At 36.7% G+C, this 21,066-nt stretch overlaps 1 protein-coding gene and 1 long non-coding RNA gene across 23 annotated transcripts in view; one reads left to right on the forward strand and one right to left on the reverse strand.

The window, feature by feature from the left end:
* Nucleotides 1-21,066, forward strand: part of CADPS2 (calcium dependent secretion activator 2) — a 508,211-nt gene that overhangs the window by 83,286 nt on the left and 403,859 nt on the right. The window lies entirely within an intron of this gene.
* Nucleotides 15,774-17,483, reverse strand: LOC116550258. The gene is made up of 3 exons (XR_004268302.1): nt 17,458-17,483; nt 16,860-16,865; nt 15,774-16,081 (listed from the first exon to the last, which is right to left on the reverse strand). It is a non-coding gene; the product is annotated as an uncharacterized LOC116550258 (long non-coding RNA).

Genomic DNA, 21,066 nt, shown 5'->3' on the forward strand with positions numbered 1-21,066 from the left:
TCAGTGGGGTGTTAAGGTCTTCCACTGTTATTGTGTGGTAATTGAAGTCTGATAGACAAAATAGCTAGTATAGAAAAGAATGTAAACAACATGATAGAGCTGAAAAAACACCACAATAATTTTATAATGCAATTACTAGTATTAATATCAAAATAGACCAGGTGGAGGAAAGAATATCAGAGCATGAAGTCTAGCTTTCTGAAATAAGACAATTAGACAAGAGTACAGAAAAAAAATGAGAAGGAAAGGAACAGAACCTCTGAGAAATATGCAATTATATAAAGAGATCAAATCTATGACTCATTGGTGTTCCTAAGGAGATGGGGAGAATGATATCAACTTGGTAAGCATATTTTAGAATATCATCCATTAGAACTTACCCAATCTGGCTAGAGTGGCCAACATTTTAGTTCAGGAAATGAAGCAAGAAGATCATACTCAAGATATGTAATCATTAAATTCTCCAGGTTGAAATGAAATAAAAAATGTTAATGACAGCTAGAAAGGCCAGGACACTTACAGAGAGAAGCCCATCAGACTAACACTGGACCTCTCAGCAGGAACTCTGCAAACCAGAAGAGATTCGGGATCAATATTCAACATTCTTTAAGAAATTCTAACCTAGATTTTTTTATTCAGGCAAAGTAAGCTTCATAAGTGAAGGAGAAATAGGATCCTTTTCAGAAAGGCAAATGCTAAAGGAATTCATTACCACCAGACGTGGCTTACAAGAGCTTCTGCAGAAAGCATTAAGTTTGGAAAGGAAAGATTATTACCAGCCACTACAAAAACACACTGGAGTACATAGACCAGTGACACTATGAAGCAACCACTTAAACGAGTCTACAAAATAACCAGCTAACATCATGATGATAGGATCAAATTCATACATATCAATACTAACCTTGAATGTAAATAAGTTAAATACCCCAATTAAAAGACACACAGTGTTCAGCTGTATGAAAGAGCAAGACCCATTGAAATGCTGTCTTTAAGAGACCCATCTCACATGCAGTGACACACATAAGCTCAAAATAAAGGGGTGCAGAAAAATCTGCAAATGGAAAACAGAAATAAGCAGGGGTTGTGATCCTAATTTCAGACAAAACAGACTTTAAACCAAGAAAGGTTTAAAAAAGATAAGGGCATTACATAATTGGTAATGGGCTCAATTCAGAAAGAAGCTCTAACTATCCTAAATATATATACACGCAGCACAGGAGCACCTAGATTCATAAAGCAAGTTCTTAGAATTTTTCAAGAGACTTAGACTCCCACACAGTTGTAATCAGTTTTGAAGATATTATAATGAAAATTTGGGGTCTGAACTTCAAAAAAAGAATTATGTTGAAAAATAGGGGTTGGAGGGATGGACCAAGAAGTTTCAATCAATGCAAATGAAAAATGAAGAGAAGCAACCATAAAAGAGGGCCTGAATGGTCCTTTTATAGATTTGATATAACAAATCAGTGTTTCTTTTAGAAAGGCTTTTAGTGCATATAATGGTATGGCTGAAAGGTACAGGCTTTTAATTTTTTCATTTGCACTCAGGACGACTCAAACAAAGATCCAATATTAATGCTTTAATTTGTATAAATATGTAGTTGATGGTGAATTCAATTAGAGTTGTACAAATTCAGGATGCATTGCACTAGAATTTGCCAGGAGCATAGTGCTATTAGGTGAGCAGTTAATCTGGAGAGACCAAATGCTTTGCTGTTAGCTGTTTCTTGGCCTAGGATGAGCAGTCTACCTTTGTTTATTCACTCTATTCACTTTTAACAGTGAATATCTTATTATAATTGGTTAAATTTTTTTGCTTTGCTTTATAAAGAAAATACACTATTAGAAAGATCACCAAATCTAATTTACTTGTTATCTATAATGCCATATTACTAAATAATTTTGTTAATCTTATGGGTATATCTCTAAAGTCTGTTACATTTTTAAATATAGTGTCTTAGTCTGTTCAAGCTGGAACAGCAAGATTCCATAAACTGGGTAGCTTATAAAGAACAGAAATTGATTTCTAACAATTTTGGAGGTTCAGGTCCAAGGTCAAGGTACTGGAAGATTTTGCCTCTTGTGAGGCCCCGCTTCTGGTTCATAGATGGTGATTATTTCACTATAACTTCAAACGGCTGAAAGAGGGAGGCCGTCTCGCTCTAGGGCCTAGGGCTTCCTTATAAAAGAGGCCCTAATGCCATTCATGTGTGCTGCACTCATGAACTACTCACCTCTTAGGAGCCTACATCCAAATACCATCACTTTGGGGGTTAGGATTTCAACACATGAATTTTGGGGGAGGACACAAACATTCAGACCATAGCAGGTAGTTTAAAATGAAATGTTTTATAGATTAGTTCTTCTCAGGATGTTACCAGAATAATTGTGGTCTCCTTTGTTTACCAAAGGGAGCACTTCACAACACATTTTGCTTGGTACAAGGTTATGGATTGATTGGCAGACATTGAGTTTGCCTTTGAGTTTCCTTCCATTTTTGTATTAATGGGAAAGCAAATGTGGTATCTGGGAATTGGTCTGTTGTTTACAAACTGCTTTAGCCACTTAACTTGGTTCTTTTAGGGCATCAAAAATTAATATAAAATATATTTTCTTTACCAATGACGAATTTTCAAAATAATTGGATTCCTACAAATCAGACTGTTTTTAATGGTTATGTAGATGAGATAATTGAGATAAAATGTATTTATTTGTGATTTAGTCAACCCTTTTTATTGGTAATTTCTGATAGGCCTCTAATTTTGAACTAACATTTTAGATTGTGGGTTATAATTAGATCAAGTTCATTTTTAAAAATTTTAAGCTCACTCAAATTGAAAAACTTCTAAGATAGGCTGCTTTTGTAAAAATTCTTTTATCCTGTGTTGCTATGGTTAGTGTTACTAAATAGCAATGAAATAAATACGTTGAAAACGTCATTAAATCACAATGCACTTGTTGATAGCATCCTGTATAGTCTTTCTCCAGATTGTGTTTGGAAAACTGCTGTTAATGGGCAACTGTTCTCAGTTGCTGTGCTGGCATGTCTCAGTATGCTTTACTTTCTTATCCTTTGCTCAGTTCAGGAAAAAAAGTCAAGATTTAGTTTATATTGAGAATCAAAGAAATGACCAGGGAAGATTAGAATATTTAAAAGAAAATCCAAGAATAGCAAACTTTAAAAAGTCAGTGTGTGTATCTGAGAGACTCTTAAGGAAAGTCCAAGGGGCATGGTTTCAAAGGCAGGAATTTCCCAGTGCCATGCCTTCATCCAAGTCCCCATAGGGGAATGTAAAGTTCTTTGTCTGACTTTCCCTTGCCCGGGCTAGGTAGAAATTCCTGGTAAGCTTCTTTGTTCCAAAAAGCCCCTGGAAAACTCTGGGAGGAGGGGGTGCTGACTGTGGGCTCGGCAGCCAATCCGATATCAAAGTCGAAGATCAATCACTCCAGAGGAAGTTTGAAAGAACTCCTCTCACTGAAGGAGAACATAAATGGGGCGGGAATAACTCCCCCGTTAAAATCCTACTGCTCCTTACCTGTGCGGATATCCCCTCCAGATTCCCCTCCCAAAGCAGCCTGGGAGCTCGCTCACTCCTTTTTTTCTCTCTCTCTCTCTCTGCCTATTAAATTGCTCTCTGCTAAACTCTTTGGGTCCGCAATATTTATTCAAACAGTAAGCTTACTGCGCCCCTAGGACGCTTCCCCAATTCTTGAGGCAAGAGACGTCAAGGACCTCGGCACATCTGGAAAACATCGAATCGGAAAACTGGAAGTATCTTTGAGATGCTCCTGCAGCTCTTCTCCCGTCCACAGTGATGTCTTTGGCTTGCCTGGGGAGGGAGCTGAGCCCCTGCGCCCTGCCCTGGTTACTTATCTTTGAAAAGAACTCCGTCTCATACCATCTGTGCTTTCCTTAGTATCTCTTTCAGTAGTTTAAAATCTGAACATCAACCAATGTTATTTCATACCTAAGAGGGAGAATAATTTATTTCTGTGATGTCAAAATGAGAAGTTCAGCATCTGAATCTCATACATTACAAATTGTTTTATTGCACTTTTCCTTGCCCTATTGATACAATCTTAGACAACTTTATTTTGCTGTGGTAATCAACCATAGCCCACAGTGTTTAAGAACAGACATTCAGACAGCTAGGGGAATTGATGTGCCTGTGCATACACTACGGGCACACTGCATATTGAAATCTGAGTTCAAAATGATTTGTACTCTTTCCCTTTGTTTTCATATTTGGGGTGCTACCATTTCCTTATGTACCTGATCATAGTTAATATTCCTAAATCCATTAGTGTTGAGACTTTGTGGCTAGCAAAAATTATAATGATGGGCCCTTGGGAGAGCTTGGCTCTGCAGAAGCTTGGATTTTATGACTGAATTTTCAAGTGGTAGATCAATTAGGCAGAACTAGTTATGCACTGCAGTATCTTTAAGAGCTATCTTGAAAAAAATTTCAGACCTGGATGGTGTTCATGAGCTATAATTTGAAGAATGACTGAGGCTATGAGTACTAGATTTAGGCACTTTGAAGAAAAAAACAATTTCATATGGATTAAATTGAATGTTTTATTCATAAGAAGAGCTGGCTTGATCTTTATATGCCTTGATATTTTTAAGTCCTATAGTTCCTGTGTTTTAAATTTATTACTATACAGTCTTTATTTTCAACAATTTAATTGGCCAGGGGTGGATGGTAGTTAGAAGCATTTTCTTGGATTATAAGAACATTAATAAAATCCCATTCGAAGTAAAACTCATCCACTCAAGAGACTTTATTCCTTTCTTTTGCATTTTTAGAGAGGGTGTCTGGCTCTGTCACCTCAGCTGGCGTGCAGAGGCACAGTCATACCTCACTGCAGCTGTGAATGCCTGGGCCCAAAGGATCCTCCTGCCTTAGCCTCCTGAGTAACTAGGAATATAGGCGCACATCACTGCACTTGGCTGATTTTTAAACTTTTTCTGTAGACACAGCGACTCCCTTTGTTGCCCAGGCTGGCCTCAAACTCCTAATGTCAAGCAATCCTCCTTCCTTGGCCTACCAAATTGCTGGGATTATAAGCATAAGCCATTGCTCCTGGCCTCTTTTCTATTTTTAATTCACAATCTTATCTTTGCCAACTTTGGTACAAGGAGCTCTGTTTATCTTTTCAAAGAAAAAAGGAAACTTGCCTAATATTTGCCTGCTTATTCTTATGTGAACATGTAGAATATATCTTATGTTGCTTTCCCTTAGTATTCTGTCTTTAAATATAGTTCTTTTTTTTTTTTCCTAAAAAAATGGATGAGGGCTATTTTTATTTCATTTTCTATGACCTGCCTATTTGTGTCCCTGATCAGCATTGCTCTCAGTTTAGGAAACAAGCTCTCCATCTCTCAGCATGGCAGATCCCACACATAGTTTCTGCCTTTCTAAATGGTGTGTTATGTTTTGTTTTCGATATTTGTAAACAAACTTTAAAGTTTTATGTAATCAAATTATTAGTGTTTCTCTTCCGGCATGTGGGATTTATCTGTGAATAAATTTATCTGTGAATAAATGCTTTTGAAAGCATTTGTTAAATGCACACATTTATCTGTAGACATTTTTAACTGTAAGTTGATTTCTTAAAGCATATTGTGATTATTTTGTTACTGTGTGTGGGAGGGGGAAAATTTGTATTTGTGTCATCTAGGTTTGGGAACTAAAGATGTTTTGAGGTTAGAGTGTAATGCGTATGGTGAATGGCTGAGCAAAATTTTTATATTCCTTAATAGATATCTCTTGCAAGACTCTTGCTCTTCTGAATGCTTTCCAAAGCAAGACAAAGTAGTTGAGGGAATTAAATAGCAGCTCTTACTACTAATTACTGAGACTTTGTGGTAAATGAACCAGTTAAAGGCCAACTCTTCCTGGCAGTGTGCTGGCCTTGGGGGAGATGGGATACTAAGGCAGTAAGCCTTCCTTTCTGATAAGTCAGAAGCGGGTTATAAAAACACTGAGCCCTGAATAGACTATTCTGGGCTGTTCTCCTTGGCATTCTGCACTCTTCCAGTTTGCATGATTTTCTGATAAATGAAATCTATTTCTCTGCTGACATTCCCTTCACCTCTTCATGCTCCTGCCTCCCAGGGGTAATCAGTGCAGCCAAGCTGAGGACCAAGAAAAACCATTACCATTTCCCCTGCCACCCATCACTGAGGACATACAGTCTCTGAACATCTTAAATTCTGGGACCAAGAGTTACAGAGGGTGGGTACTGCTTCCTCCTTCTGGGCAGCATCCAACAAGAGCCAAGGTGTTCTAAGTATTGAATTCAAGGGCTAGTAAAAGCGAAATGATGAACTGTTTTCATGGCTGAGGCAGGCCTTTCCTCAATGCTGGTGAGTGGTTGGGGACTTAAGCCCTGAGGAAGACAAGTTCACTTAAGCCCGAATGAACACAAGGAACGATATGGAGCTCTGTGACCTCCAGGAGACCAGTTTTATTGTACAAGGCTTTGCTTGAATCTAAACTAAATCACAGAAAGGTGGATACCAAGATTTAACTCTTGGTTTAGCCCAATCAGCCTAAAACCATCAAATTGAAAGCTATAGCCCAACAAAGGCAGGATTGTTGACTTAGGACAATGAAGTAGACACTTCAGTAGAGCAACCACTCATAAAGCTGCTCGCTAATCAAAGGAAAAGAGTCAGGATTTTTGAGAAGGGTAAAGTTTTAAGTGAAATCTAAAAGAAGCAATTTTTGGTAGGTTTAGGGCAAAGCAGGGCTTGTGTGTCAAGAGCTCACACAATTTGCATCAGTATCACTGCAGCATGGATTAGGGTCCTATTTCCTTGCAAACTACAAAGTTAAGAGCGATGTGAAATGCCATTTCTAGAACCCCCTTTTCTGAAGCTCTAGGTCATAAACCAAGGCCATTTCTCTGTGTCAGAGTAACTTAGATCCTCCAGACAAAAGTGAAATGCTTCATTCCGAGTATTATAATTTCAAACAGCAGAGTTTCTGATAGTCTATGATTTTAGAGCACAAAGTTTCTCAGTGAGTCAGAAAACTACCAGTAGACAAAGAAAGGGGTTATTATGACACTTTATAGTAGCAGAATGTCCTTGAGAAAAGCATTGTTTCCTGTTAACCCTGAAGCTGGCTCTGTGCCTGTCATTTTCCAGCCTGATGAATGGCTGGGCAGATTTTTACTTTCTTTATCTAAGTTGACTTTTACTTTCTCAGTATCCTATAGTGTGCTCTTATTTTCAAGGGGGGATGTTTATTGTCAACTAGTCTTTTAGTTCTATTTGTCAGAGTCTGTGTTTCTCTAGTAGAACCGTGTAAGCACTGCCTAAAAGCCTCCCCAGTTTTTTAAGCTGGTGGCTGGACCTTGGGAGATGTTTTGTGAGGATGAGGGATCAGATGTTTGATAATATTTTGCTTTACTCCCTGAGTGAGGTGAACTTCTCTGAGTAAAGAAAGATGTTCCTGAAGGTTACTCTAATGGCTACTACCAAGTATCCTGGAATGCAGTTTCTTTGTTATGTTTGAATTCTGCTGCTTTGTCCTTACCATTGGGAGCCTACAATGTGCTCTGCATTGCACTAGGCACTTAGATTAATTACTAGGGTGAATACAATGTGATTTTCATCTTCTAGGAGCCAGTTATCTATTGGGGGAGATGTATATGGAAGTAAATCATTGCAGTGTACTGTAATATTAGAGTAAAGATAAATAAACTCTGTTGACTAACTGCCCATTCCCAACTTCCCTTTGAAGTTTAATAATTCTGCAGTCATCTGGAATTTGGGCTTTGCAGTAAAATATGTCTGGACTTGAAGAGAAATATAGAATGAGAGGATCATCCAGAAAGTTTGGTAAATGATAACAAGTAACTGGCTGGTAGGCCTGTGGTCCCTTCTGTAATTCTCCAAGGAAGTATATGTGTGTGTATATATATATGTGTATATATATATGCACAAGTCCATACTTCTACATTGCTGTCAAATGACATAAAACACAAGTGATAAACCTTTGAGCTTTTTCTTGTATTGAGGGGTATAGAGGCACTTTATAAAACCCTCATGAGATTAAGGTGCAGGGTGTTTAGATATCTAGCCTCAGATCGCTCGTTTGATATGCATGTTAGCTGTTCCTCATTACTTGAAGTTTACATTCCTTCTGGAGTGGCTTCTCTAGATAATATTTAAATGAAAGGGTTGAAAATAGTGATTTCCAAACAGTCCTGCATACTGCTACAGGATTTGTTTCTTAAATATTGAGCAAGGTCTACTACCTGCCTTATTTTCTAGCACTGAGGATGTAGGTGTGAGAAATGCTACATCCATGACCTGTTCTCATGGAACCTGGTTTCTAGTGGGAAGATGCTTAGGGCCGGAACGATGGGGTCACAAGCAGGTTCAGTTCCACACTCATCTTTTTTTCTAGTGTGAACGTTTAGTTAAGCTCTCTTTTGAACAAAGCATGACCAAACAAGTCTGAAAACCACTCTTATAGAAAAAAAATAATAGGGATATGGTGATGCTTTACTGTCCTTGACTCAATTCCTATATATTGGAGCAGGCCCTGAAACTAGTAGTTGTAATCCTGTCTAAAACATGAAACTCATAACATTAGTAAAGACATTTACATCTCAAAATTGAAAAGTAAAATTATCCACAAAAGTTGTGCCATACGAGCACAACACACTCAATGTTAAATTCATAATATCAAAGTTCTTGATAAATTCTTACAGGCCATATTTTCTAACATTGACAAATGATGGAAGAGAAGGAAGGATGTCACTCCCTATTCATCCTCCTCCAGCTGAACATTTACAAATTTATAAATGTACTGCTTATCTATTTATATCTGTAAATCATTTTGACTTTGCTCCAGACATTATCTGAGCAGTCCTTTATGCCAGTCTTTTGACTGTGCTTAATCCCACCTTCTCTCCTTTGAAACATGCTATTTATATTCTAATGCTCATTATGAGTAGAACAATCATTCTTCCTGGGTTCTCACTCATCTATCTGATAATGCTAATTTTCCATTTACATGAACAAAAATTGTATTGAGATGTTTACTACAAAGATTGGAAGCAAGAAAATCAAAGTTCATATTATCCCTTCTAGGAGTTATAGTTTGAAGATCTGAATGTGGTTTATTTCTTCTTCTAGAACCACATTACCTGTATCTTGTGAGCCAGAAGGACTTATGGGCAACTTATCTCAAGAAACCCTTCTGCTGCATGGGTTTTCGGGAAAGGAAATGGTGTGTGGGGGTTGAGGCAGGAGGGCTTTCTCTAAATGGTCTGAGCCCTAGTGAGAGAATAGTGTTGGAACCTCAGGATAAAGAGTTTCATGCCCTTGAGCCCAAGAGGGCAGAGAGACCTGAGAGAAAACAAGCTTTCCCCTGCTATTTCTGAAGGGCACTGATAGCTTCTGGTTTTTACACATCTCACAAAGATTCAGACCCTTTAGGGGTCTAGTTCAAAATTCACCTGGGGTATTTACATAAGTACTAATGCCTGGGTACCTCCTTTAGAGATTCTTATCAAACTGGTTCTAGGCATTATCAGTTTAAACAAACCACAGAACAACTCCCCAAGTGATTGTAATGTGAAGCCAAAATAGAGAACCAACAATCAAACTTTAGCCCCCACAAAATGACAGTCTACATGAGAAGTCCTGCAGGCAAAGAGAGGAACACCATACAGTCAGAATAAGTGTGATGTGAAGTAGCAATGTTGGAAGAGACATATGATCATTTGAAAAAGTAAAAATAAAAGTATAATACCTAGGGAGGTTCAACTGTAGCACCTACAAAATCTTAAGCATGATTCCTAATTAAGTAATACAAGGGAAAAGGGGTGGCTGCTGAGACCTGATTTACTGTTCTGGTTGATTAAATGTAAAATACATCTCAAATCCCAAAGCATAAATGTGAAAATATGATTAAAAGTTATAAATCTTGAGGGGAAAAATAAGAGTCTTGGAGATTTGATTCCAGGGACATGAAGTGAAAATAATTGGAGTTCAACAAGATGAAAAAAATATATAAATAGGAAATAGGAAAGGTAATAATTATGTAATAGACAGTATTCTTGACCTAAGCTAATGAAACATTTTGGCCTGCAAAGTGAAAAGGCTTAGTAAGGTCTAGACTCACCTGATGAGAAAAGACCCATGTCCAGACACTTTTTGATAAAATACTCAAGTTCTCTAATCATATATATAGATGGTTCCAGAAAAAAAAAAGAATTAAGTTACCTTAAGAAAAGGATGAAGTGTGAGAACCCACCTGGCACTGGTTTTCTTATATGCAAAGCAGGAAGATGGGGCATCCACACACTACTGAGAGAAATAGACCACAATCCTAGAATCTTATTTTCAACTTGTATCATTTTCCTGCCTAGGTTAAAAAAAGGACTTTAGAGATATGTAATCATTCAGAAAGTATCACCCACATATTGTATCCAAGAGTAGATGTTAGCCCAACAGCAAATGAACCAGAACAGAGACTTCAAGGTAGGAAAACATGAAGAGGCAATAACCACAGTAAATCTTAGCTCATGAATACATACACATTTAGAAATTAAATGGATGGAGATAACTGTTGGAGATTTGTAATTTAAATGCAAAATAAGAATATATTCGACTTCCTCAGAAAAATCTAAAAGTAAACAGTACCCAATGATTTAAAAGTTGGGAGTGGTGAACAGAGAAGTAGAAACATTCTAAAAGATTTTAGGGAGGAGGATAAGATAGTGAAAATAAAAATATTCAAAAAACTGAGCTTATTAGGGGATATCAGATGATAAATAGTGGGTCATGGTGGGAAAAATAATTTTATCTTAATGGAAGTTATAATATTTTCAAAGAATAGAGTTATACCATCTAATAGGAACAATGAAATAGACATGACTATTAATGGAATGAAAGAATACGTAAAATTTCCAATTTAGTGAGGGAAAAATGGTAACTTGATCAGCCCCTCAAACATAAGGAAGAGACACAAGAACAATATAAAATGACTAATAAACAGAAGGTAAGATGGAAGGAATAAAATCAATGACAATAGTTATTATGTTAAATAGAAACAGATTGAGTAGCAAAATAAAAAGCCTGATATCAGGCTGGCTACAAAAGTAAACCTAGCTATATGCTGTTGATTGCTTTTTAATTAGTGAGTTTATAAGAATGTTTCAAATACAGAAATGCATACAAATGATACTGGGACATGCAAAATAAGTCATTCAATAGAGTCAATATAAGAAAAGGAGAAATAGCATAAAAAGGAATATTGAGTAGAAATAAAAGACAAATTTACTTTAAAGACAAGTTTAAAAATATGGATGTACCAAACAACATGCCAGCTAAAATATTTTAAAAAATGAAATGTTACTAAAACAGAAAATCCACATATCAGTACATTTGGTTCAGATGACCAAAGACTTTCTTAGTATCTATTACTGTGCTATAATTTCATCTGTCGTTTTCATTGAAGACTAAGCAAAGAAGGAAATTAAAAACAAAACTTTTTGTTTTTTGAGACAAGGTGTCACTCTGTCACCCAGGCTGGAGTGCAGTAGTATGATCAAGCCTCAGCATCTCTGGTTCAAGTGATTTCCCCACCTTAGCATCCTGAGTAGCTGGTACCACAGACACGCATTACCACACCCTGTTAATGTTTTTTTGTTTGTTTGTTTGTTTGTTTTTTAAGAGAAAAGGGAATTCACCATGTTGCTCAGGCTTAAAAGCCAATCTTTCACATTTAGAATAAAGATTTGCTACTAGTGTTGTTTTAGTAAAGAGCAAGAAACTGAACTGCAATGTTATTTAACATTTCTTTGAAGATTTTAGCAAACGGATTAGCAAAATAGCCACAAAGACATGGCAAGAGAAGATTATCCTTGTTACTAATGTGTTATTTTGTTCCTAAAAAACCTCAAGGAATCTTATTTTTAAAAAAGAATTATGAGCATTTGCTCAGGTTGCCAGATATAGGGTAAATACACAATGTCAGTTGCTTGTCTTTATTCGCACACTAAGAATTTAGAAATGAAAATGCAAATAATTATTTAGAATAATATGATACAACTGTGAAATAGTGAGAAATTCAGCAAGATAAGCATAAGACCTATGTGATAAAAACTAAAATTTTTCTGACATAAAATCTGAACAAATGGATTGACATTTCTTATCCTTAGATGAAAGTTCCAGTAGTGTGTAAATGTCAAGACACCCAAAATAAATAGACAGATTTAAAGCCTTTTTATTTCATATTTCACTATGGTTATTTTTGAAATAGGATGGAAAAAATATAAAGGTTATGTGGAAAAAATAAATGCCTAAGAAAGAAAATTTACTGAGGGATTAATTGGTTACTCAAATCAGATTTAATAAATAAAACACTATAAATTCATTACAATCAATATAATATTAAAAATAAGTAGGTCAGTGAAATAAAATTTAGAGATGTATTTTTGTATATAATAGAACTGAACACAATGGTGATAATTGATTAGGAAAAGGATATATTAAGAAAGGATAAATTCTTTATGAGTATTGCTGATACTGTTGAAGGAAATAAATGTGAATTTTCTTATGTATTACAATACAGTGAAGTACAAATAGGTTAAGTCAAATTAAAAAATAAAACAGAATCTTGGATTAGGGTCTAGAAACAAACTGAATGAGAAAATATTTGAGTTTGTCAAATCTTTTGAATGGCAGAAGAGGCTATAAAAAAGGTCAATAGGATAAGACAATAATACCAACCTTGCATATATAATGTAGATAACAAAGTATTTATAGCAATTGCATGTAAAATCCTCTTATAATAAATAATAAAAAGATATTTTAATAGGATAATGGGTAAAAACCAAAAATAGTTTAAACATGAACAAATTGAAATGATCAACAAGTTTATGAAAAAATTCAAATTAAATGAACAACAAAGGTTACTTTCTATCCATCAGACTAATAATATTTTGTCATGAGTGTGGTAAGAAGGTGGTAAGAATGTGAAAATCACATTCTTACATGTGATTTTCTTCAAAGTGATTTGTCAAAATATATTGACTTTAAATGCATCTACCCTTTGACTCAGCATTCCCACATATGACAGTTAATCCCATAGAATAAAAGCAGCCTTAAATAAGAACATATGTATATGAGTGATTTTTGGTGCATTGTTTGTAGTCACATAAAACCAAAACAAATATAAATGCTGTCAGAGGGAATGATATATAAATTGTGGTGCAGCCACATATCATATACTATTATACAGTCCTTAAGAGAATGGCTAACACTTTGGGAGGCTGAGGTGGGAGAACTGCTTGTGCCCAGGAGTTAGAGATCAGCTGGGCAGCATAGTGAGACTCCCTCTCTAAAAAAATAATAAATAATGAAAATTAGTAATGTGGAGACACACACATGTAGTCCCAGCTATTTGTGAGGCTGAGGTGGGAGAATTGCTTGAGCCCTGGAGGTCAAGGCTGCACTCCAGATAGGGTGAGGCCCCATCTCAAACAAACAAACAAACAAACAAACCCAAAATGGGTCAGGAGTAAATCAGATTATTGATGGGGCAGGGTGGTGGCAGGGTGGTGGTAGTTCCTAGAGGTATGTAGATGTATAGTCTAACAAAGGCAAGGTAATTTCCCATCTTTTTAAAAGTGGTAGCTATGATGAAAAATTCTTTTATTGTAATTTATGTAGTTGGATGCATATTTATATCTGTAGAATTATGAGTATGGAGCAAACTATTCAAAGTTGTATCATCAGTTGTTAGCAGTTGCAAGGGCGGATGTTGCTCTGGGTTAGTTGGAAGACAGTACACAGAAGGTCAGTGAGGGACTTTCAGTGGAATCAAGTGGAAAAGAAAACAAGTGCACATGTTAAAGAATCATGATTGTGGTTATGTTTATATATTTATGTAAAATTATATGTGTATAGAAATAAGATTTTAAAAATTATAGTCTCTTTTGGACTTATGATTTCAGGATAAGTTGAGCCTACCTACCTCTTTTCTTCTTAAAATGTGTAAAGAACCAAAAATTACATAAAACTTAGAAAATGGCAACATGGAAGGATGTCACTAAGTAGCCTGAGAGTTTGAAGAATTTTTGGTATTTCTGCAACAGACAGAATCAGATAGAGAAATGCCCCTCAGGGCTGACTGACCTTTGATTCAACACAGGCAAGGAATGGCTACCCAGGAAGTCAATGGATGGGATTCACCCAGAAGTAGGTAGGTCCACAGGTATAGAGTAGCAAAATACTGGAACATGATAGGGAGAGGGAGAGGATAGAGCATAGATAACGAAATGAAGTCCCTCAAAAGATTATCTGTGGATTCTACCTGTGAGAATCCTGATTTCCTGCAATGGGTTTTTCTTGCCATGACATTCAAATCTTGAAGACATTGAAATAATATTATAGAAGGGGGAAATAAAGTTTGTGAATCAAGAAGTCTATACTCAGTTCTATATGATGGGTGAGTATTGTAGTTTAGATTATTGTTCAGCAAATGCTCACTCTCTCTCTTGTCCATTCTGGGCAGAATGTACTTTTCTGCCCTCTTTGAGAGGGCAGACTTGAGTTTGGCCTTTTGACTTGCTTTATCCAGTGAAATGTTTGTGGGCATGATGTGAGCAGAGGCTTGAAATGTGCTATATGATTGGGCTTGGTTCCCTGAAGTCTGCTGACCTCCACCACAAAAAGAATATGTCTTGCTAGCTTCCAGTCTTTGTACCTGATCCAAAATGAGACCAGTAAAATAGTCACCCTGGTTGGTCTACAGCCTGGAGTAGAGCTGTAGACTTTAGGTGTTCCCACACCTAAAGTGTAGGAACAAAGGCTTATTGTTGTGTGCACTGAGATTCTGTGGTTAGTTCGTGTATTAGTACATTATCATACTGCTATGAAGAAATGTCCAAGACTGGATACTTGATAAAGAAAAATAGCTTTAATGACTTCACAGTTCCACATGGCTGGGGAGGCTTCACAGTCAACAGCAGAAGGCAAAGGAGAAGCAAAGCTATGTCTTACATGGTGGCAGGCAAGAGAGCATGTGCAGGGGAACTGCCCTTAATGAAACCATCAGATCTTGTGAGACTTATTCACTATCACAAGAAGAGCATGGGAAAAACCTGCCATGATTCAATTACCTCCTACCATGTCCCTTCCATGACACATGGGGATTACAGGAGCTACAATTCAAGATAAGATTTGGGTGGTGACACAGCCAAACCATATCATTCCACCCTTGGCCTCTCCCATATCTCATGTCCTCACATTGCAAAACTAACATGCCCTCTCAATAGCTCCTGAAGTCTTAACTCATTTCAGCATTAACTCAAAAGTCCCAAACTTCAATTCTTGACCTCTGTATACCCATAGGCTCAACACCACATGGAAGCTGCCAAGGCTTGGGGCTTGTACCCCCAAAAGCCACAACCCCAGCTGTGCCTTGGCCCTTTTAGCCATGGCTGGAGCAGCTGGGACACAGGCCACCAAGCCCCTAGGCTGCACACAGCAAGGGGTCCCTGGGCCAGGCCCATGAAACCATTATTTCCCTCTAGGCCTCTGGGTTTGTGATAGGAGGGACTGCTGGGAAGGTATCTGCTATGCCCTGGAGACATTTTCCCCATTGCATTGGTGATTAACATTGGGCTCCATGTTACTTGTGCAAATGTTTGCAGCAGGCTTGACTTTCTCCCCAGAAAATGGGTTTTTCTTTTCTGTTTCTTTTATATTGTATCGTCAGGCTGCCAATTATCTCAACTTTTATGCTCTGCTTCATCTTGAACACTTTACTTTGGTGCTTAGAAATTTCTTCCAGTAGATTCCCTAAATCATCTTTCTCAAGTTCAAATTTCCACAGATCTCTAGGGCAGGGGCAAAATGCCGCCATTTCTTTGTATAGCAAGAGTGACCTTTACTCCAGTTCCCAACAAGTTCCTCATTTCTATCTGAAACCACCTCAGCCTGAACTTTATTGTCCATATCACTATCAGCAGTTTGGTCAAAGTCATTCTACAACTCTCTAGGAAGTTCCAAACTTTCCTACACTTTCCTGTCTTCTGAGCCCTCCAAATTGTTCCAACCTCTGCCTGTTACCCAGTTCCAAAGTCACATTCACATTTTTGGGTATCCTTTTATAGTAGCACGCCACTCTACGGGTACCACTTTATTGTATTAGTTCATTCTCACGCTGCTAATTAAGACATACGTGAGACTGGGTAATTTATAAAGGAGAGAGGTTTAATCAATTTACAGTTCCACAGGGCTAGGGAGGCCTCAGGAAACTTGCAATTATGGCAGAAGGGGAAGCAAACACACCCTTCTTTATGTGGTGGCAGCAAGGAGAAGTGCAGAGTGAAGGGGGAAAATCCTCTTATAAAACTGTCAGATCTCATGAGAACTCACTAGGGAAAATCCTCTTATAAAACTATCTCATGAGAACTCACTATCATGAGAACAGCATGGAGGTAACCCTCTGATTCAATTACCACCTACCAATTCCCTCCCATGACACATGGGAATCATAGGAACTACAGTTCAAGATGAGATTTGGGTGGGGACATAGCCAAACTGTATCAGTCACCTTGTAGCCCATTTAAGAGACAACATTTTCCAGACTCCTTTGCAATTACTTCTGATCTTACAACTAAGTTCTGACCAAGATGTAGCGCACATAATGAATGAAGTTACAAGGAGTCCCCTTTTTCTCTTGTTGCCTGGAATGTGGATATGAGAGCTGGAGCTCCAGAGCTATACTGGATCTTGAATCAGTCTGCCAAGGATTTGGTGGCAGCAAGGTAAAAAAAAGCCTGATGACATTGGAGCTGCCATCCCTTCCCTGGACTGCCTACTTTTAGGTTCTTTTTATGAGAGAAATAAGCTATTTTACTTAAGATATTGTTATTTTTCTTATTGTTTTAGTTATTATTTTTAAGACAGGATCTCACTCTGTTGCCTAGGCTGGAGTGCAGTGGCATGATCGTGGCTCACTGCAGCCTCAATATCCTAGGCTCAAGCAATCCTTCTGCCTCAGCCTCCTGAATAGCTGGGCTACAGGCACATGCCACCATACTTGGCTAATTTTTAAACTTTTTGTTGAGATGGGATTACACTGTGTATTGCCTAGGATGGTCTCCTTTTTCTGGGCTCAAGCAATCCTCTTACCTCTGCCTCCCAAAGTGCTGGCATTACAGACATGAGCCACTGTGCCCAGCCTTCTTATTATTGTTGTTGCTAGAGTTACACGCGAGGTGCCACCAGTCTTTGTATAGCAAGAGTGACTTTTACTATAGTTTCCAACAAGTTCCTCATCTCCATCTGACAATATCTCAGCCTGGACTTCATTGTCTGTGTTACTATCAGCATTTCGGTTAAAGCCATTGAGCAAGTCGTTAGGAAATGCCAAACTTTCCTACATCTTCCTGTCTTCTTGAGCACTCTACGTCTCTAGGAAGTTCCAAACTTTTCCACATTTTCCTGTTTTTGTTCTGAGCCCTTCAGACTGTTCCAACCTCTGCCTGTTCCTCGGTTCCAAAGTTGCTTCCACATTTTTGGGTATCTTTATAGCAGTACTCCACTCTACCAGTACCAATTTACTGTATCAGTCCATTTTCATACTGCTATGAAGAAATTACCTATACCGCTGTAGGTAATTTATGAAGAAAAAGAGGTTTAATGGACTGACAGTTCCACATGGATGCATAGTCCTCACAATCATGGCAGAAGGTGAAGGAAGAGCAAAAACATGATTTACATGGCAGCAGGCAAGATAGTGTGTGTGGGGGAACTGCCCTTTATAAAGCCATCAGATCTCATGAGACTTACTCACTGTCATGAGAAAAGCAAGGGAAAAACTTGCTGCCATGATTCAATTATCTTTCTCCAGGCTTCTCTCATGACACGTGGGGATTATGGGAGCTACACTTCAAGATGAGATTTGGGTGGGGACTCAGCCAAACCGTATCTGTTGGTATATAACAATAGTTGAATGAAGCAATATTAAAACAAAAAACTCCTTTCTGTTGTTATTATGCAGACCTAAGGAAGTATATGCCCATCTACCTTCTCTAGAAAAAAAAAATTGACCTTGAATAAATACTATGCCAAATGAAAACAAATTATACTAAGGAACAGAGAAAGGAGTGGAATGAAAGAAACCACAGCAAACACTGAAACCAGTAAAACTTGTGGTTAAATTTAACTGACTTCATAAGAAACTTGTGAAGCTTAATGCACTTTTTAGGAAAAGATTTTCAAAATCCAAGAGCTGTACTGCTAATTAAAAAATTGGAAATCTAATATCAATATTATCCAGGAAGGTGACAGGAAAAGGAAATTAAAACCATGTTTATGGTCATATTTTATTAGAGGGTAAGATCATATATAGTGTTAATTCTGGATGATGATAAATATAGGTTCAGATGTGCTGCTAATACAAAAGAAATATGGCACAGACGGTGAATTTGTTTCCTAACCAGGGTACCAAATAAATATGTTGCCTTTCTCTTGGGCAAAGTTTGAATAGATTTGCTAGTAGCCCCTTTAAAATAATTGGTATTTCCTGAACTCAACATCCACTGCACCTTGAGGTACCTTGAGTCACCCTTTGGGACCAGGCAGCAAAGAGAGCCCCTGAGAACATAAAGCTAATACTGCCTTCTGCGTTGTGAACAGTAACATCTTTTATCTCTCACCCAGGAGTCTCATGACTTGTGTCAGCATCTATGAAGCCATTGGCAGACTAATTTGTTATCTTGCAAATAGTCTAAGATTTTAGTCTTAGGCTCTTAGAGTCTTCACAAACATTGTGCTGCACCATTTGTTAAATGTTTTTAATATAACTGTTGGATAAAAGACACAGTGTACCCAGAATGAATATAATTTCCATAAAATTTTTGTAACACAAAACAACCTAGGAACTGAATATATAGAATGAAAACTTCTAGAAGTAGGTTAATTTTGTATTTAAAAAAAACACACACATAGTTGAGAGACTATCACAATTCTTTGAGAATTTAACAGATAAAATGAGCAAATGTAAGTAATCTTGGGAAATTTGGCCATCATCCTTAAAAAGCTTGAGTGGGTATATATTGATTATTTGTGAATATAGATTGGCACACACATACATACCATCTTATTTAAAAGATAATGTAAATTAACTGCCCATGAAACAGTTAGAAACATGAAATATATATTGTAGGCCTCAACAGAAAGTTAACAAATTCTCAAGAGTAGAAATAATTCAGCCTTTGTTTGCTTTCCTACATCCATTTAAACTAGAAATTCAGAATAACTAAAACTTCTAACAGAACTAAGCATTTTTCTAAATAATTTGAGGATCAAAGAGGATATCAGATGTGAAATTAGACTGCAGAATTGGTAAGAAATGTACTCTATAGAAGAGATTATGGTAATTGGGCAAACCATAATTGGTAGGAAATTTATAACCTAGGCTTTTATTAAACAAACTGATCCCAAAATAAATGAAGGAAGAATTCAGGCCTAGAAAACTGTCTTAACTAACTTTTTCTTGGAAATGATTCTGGTTCTCATGGCTAAATATAAGCCTGTGTTAACACGTTGTTCCATTTTTAGAAAAGAAAAAAATACAGCTCTTTACACTTTAAAGGAAATAATTTGGTTTGAGATGACTTTTTTGTCAGTTATTATGTTTCTAGAGTGTGTGTGTGTGTGTGTGTGTGTGTGTGTGTGTGTGTGTGTGTATGGTTTTTGTAGAAAAGACTTGAATATCAATTTTAGCAAAATATTTTTTAACTTCAAAATCAACTTTCAATAATTTACACCTACCTTTAGAGATTAATATATGTGGCAGTAGTCAGTGGCTGAAATTGAAAATGTAATTGAAAAGTTATTTTCTTTCTCTTTTTTATTTTAATATCTAAAATGCTTGCAAGGCTTCAGTGTCTCTGAACTACATTGATTTTTCTAGCTATTTTTCATTTTTTTGTAGCCTATTAATACAAATTTTGATCTATAATATATAAAGATTATGCAAGACAGAAAACTAACCAGACATAAATTTATAATCTGTCTAGTGTCAGAACAAACAGGGCGAAGGACAATGTGATTGCCAAACATTCAGAGACCAAAAGTAGTAAGAGCTAGCTGTCTTCATTTCTTTAAAATGTGAAAGGTAATTTAAGGAAAGCTTTGCAAGAAAACTGGGATGATGATTTGAAGTACAGTTATGAAAAAGTAGTTTGCTACAAGTAGAAAAGGTTTTTTAAAAAGTTCTTTTTATGCCAACCTTTTTCTGTGATTAAAGCAGTGCCTGAAAAAGCAATACTTGTTCACTGCACAACATAAAGGATGTGTGTAAACATATAAAAATAGTTTGTATGAATCCTCCAGCTCTTTTAGGAAGCCTTTTCTGAACTTCTGGTCTGGGCTGTATTCTTTCCTTGTTTGCCAAGATAACGTCTTCGTTTTTTCATAATGTTTAATGCCTAGTATTAAGGTGATCTGTTTATCTTTTCTGTCTTTTCTGTAGGTATCTTTAAAGTTTAAACAATGTTTTCATTTTCATATTATCAGCAGTTTAGTGCTGATAATTTAGTGCTGTAATGAATAAATGGCATTAAGTAAATGAATATGGATATCACTAATTACAATAAAGATTGGCTTATTATAGAAAAAGAGTTACTGGTTTAAGTAGTATAAACAGGCTTTAGGCCTTAGGCCAAGGAGTTTTTCAGAAATGTTCTATCAGTTTCTATGTTCACCAATAAGATTTGAGTTTCCGTATCACCATGTCCTTTGCAGCATTTAATACTATAATTTTCAAGTCTTTGTTAATTTAATCAATAAAAAACAACCTACTTTAATGTGCTTTCTTTTCATTACTAGAGCAGTTGGACATTTAAAATAATTTAAGAACTCATGTGAATTGTTTGTGTTTTCTGACCTCCATTATAATGAGATCTAACTCTAATAAAGTTATTAACTTTTTGCTCATTTCATGTAGTACAGTTTTCTACCCATTTGCTTTTTAATTTTCTTTAGAATCTATGTTGATAAACAGAAGTTTT

The sequence above is a fragment of the Sapajus apella genome, unplaced genomic scaffold (genome assembly GCF_009761245.1).
Source record: "Sapajus apella isolate SASKATOON/1434 unplaced genomic scaffold, GSC_monkey_1.0 scaffold7, whole genome shotgun sequence".
Classification (NCBI taxonomy): domain Eukaryota; kingdom Metazoa; phylum Chordata; class Mammalia; order Primates; family Cebidae; genus Sapajus; species Sapajus apella.